Genomic DNA, 2687 nt, shown 5'->3' on the forward strand with positions numbered 1-2687 from the left:
AGCAGGATTCCGGTTGTTGTCACTCTGACAACTTTCTGAAAGGTATCCAAAAATCGGCTTTTCCATGTTGAAAATTTCTCGCTCGGCGGCCATTGTTTTGTATGCATTCATCAGTGCATGCGCGTTGTGTGTGGTGCTGTGAAATGTGATTATGCCACCAGAATAGACGAAAGTACACGAATTCAGTGTTACCTGTCATGTCAAGTCGTGATCTGGTACGATCTGGTACACTGCACACTCGTACTCGCTGCAGGCGTGCACCCGGACCCACAATTCTAACTCTCTGCACTGCAGTGCAGGCGTGCACCCACTATACTTGGCATCTTCCTTCTCAGTTTGAACTTTCATTTCGAGATTGGTTTTTTGGTTTCAGTGTATACTAGTATGTCTGTGGTCAAGTAGCACTAGAAGTAAGCGTCGTGATGAGTTTAAAGTGTCTCATTCACGTTCCGGAGTGCGGTGAGGAGGTGAAGCCCTTCACCCAGACAACGTGGAAGAAGGTGTGTGAAATATGCACTAGTGAAGCTGTTGCCGTAGAAAATTAAGCTGAGCTCAGGGAGTTATGTCGTAGTGATGTTTGGCCTGAAAACGGAGGCTTCCACAGAAAATGTTACCAGAAAATAACGAATATAACCCTCCGACGAAGGCAGAGTACCCCTCATCTAGCTATTCGGAAGAACTGTCTGTGCCGGAGTCGATAGAGCCAGAAGCCAAGCGCCGCCCCAGCACGCGCGCCGCACTAGCCGCGCCCGTCGTAGCTCCAGGCATGAAGGGCTGCATATTTTGTGGGAAGGAGAGACGCCAGCAACCTGGCCGGAAGAATTGTAGTCCAGTCCACAAGCAGGTGTGAATACGCACACGCTGCAGCGAAGCTGTTATGTACATGTACATGTTATACGCAGTAAACGTCAGAAAAGACGAAAAGGTCCAAGTTGCAATTGGTCAATCCGTCTCTGGAATATTTGCGCGCGAGGTTAACTACCATAAACAATGCTACAGGAATTACACGAGAGCTTAGTGCCCCTGTTTGCGAAGCCATGGTGGGGATGCATGCCTATACAGGTTGTGACACAACCAGTGCCTTCAGTGGCAGAGGGAAGAAGCTAGTATTTCAGCTGATCACCAAGCAAACCCCAAAAGGCGAGCTGGCTCGAAAGGCTATGGCAGCACTCAGTGCATCATTTGACGCACTTCCAGCTGACATTTTCGCTTGCATCGAGCAGTTCACTTGCGGTATATACGGCTTCAACACCGCCACATCTATCAACGAAGTGCGATACCAGATGTTCTGCTCTCGCTCGACGCAATCCAGCTCTCTTCCTCCTTGCCAAGATGCGCTGCGCAAGCATGCTGCAAGAGCAAATTACCAGGCCAGTATCTGGCACCGTGCTCTGGAAGCTTCCGCGGATGTCCCACCACCGCATAGCCCTGGTCAAGGGTGGACCATTGATTCTGGCGGTGGTTTGGAAGTGGACTGGCTCAGCTTGGCACCAGCACCATCGAGCCTGATGGAATTTGTTTCATGCGGTTGCACGACAGGCTGCAAGCACGGACATTGCTCCTGCCGGAGACAGCACCTCAATTGCACGGATGCTTGCAAGTGCTCTCACTCGGGCCAGGAGTGTGAGAATGGGCAACCACTGGAGCTTCAAGTAACTGCAGAACTCAGTGAAGACGAGGATGAATAAGAAAAAGAATGCCCATCCTGACAGGTATGTATAATGTGATTGAAGATTGAGTGTTCATTAGAGTTCAGTGATGCACATTGTACAATCATGAACATGTACGTGACTGTACATCATGCCCAATTCAAGTCCTTCTGATGTTTGCCCAGTGTTCAGTATCAATATCACATGTGGACTAAAATCAATGTGGGAGATATAAAAATGCACGGGAATGATCATTGCGATTATTTTTCATTGCCATCGGCTTCGGCCTCATTTCCTCTGTGCTGCGCTGATGAGTCCACTAAGGACGAACTAGTTCTGTCCACACGTTGGGTGATCATTGGAATTTGAATTGTGTATTTTCTGTGACCTGATTATTCTCTACAGGTCGACCTTTTTTGGCAACATGAAACATATTCCGTATGGCTAATCCTGCAGTATAAGTCAGTGTTATGATGACGAAGTCTCCCTCGTACACAGCTGCAACAAACGTAGTCTTCTGGGGTCACGCGGTCCTTCAGGTCTGGTCTGTCAGTGACCTGTGCTGATGGTCACAGTGTTGTGATCCTTTCTCTGGACTTTCAGATTATTCTGCAACCCATATAATAACTATGCAATGCATAAATGCGGCTGTGTATTCTGCCTTATATCTGTATAATGTACACCATTTTTGTATTGAACGGTCTGAGATATTCTTAGATCAGACATAGTATTCTGCAATGTACAGTACCTGCATGCCACAGCCAGTCCTATTATGATCAGATGAAATGGTATACAATGACTCGAATGATGTTTCGAAGTAGTTACAGTATTCTGTTCGACACACGCGGTCTTCTTGCACACGTCTGTGTACATGAACAATATGGACGTATTGGGCATTTAGTTTTTCTTTATTTTTCATGTTATATCATATTTTTCTCTTTCCAGTTGAATCTGGGAAGGAGGCACTCTGGATAGATGACCCTGTGGAAAAAATAATAATACCAAAAACATTGTAATTAGCCAGAAAATCCAATTTTA

Source organism: Sycon ciliatum, chromosome 1 (genome assembly GCF_964019385.1).
Source record: "Sycon ciliatum chromosome 1, ocSycCili1.1, whole genome shotgun sequence".
Taxonomy (NCBI): domain Eukaryota; kingdom Metazoa; phylum Porifera; class Calcarea; order Leucosolenida; family Sycettidae; genus Sycon; species Sycon ciliatum.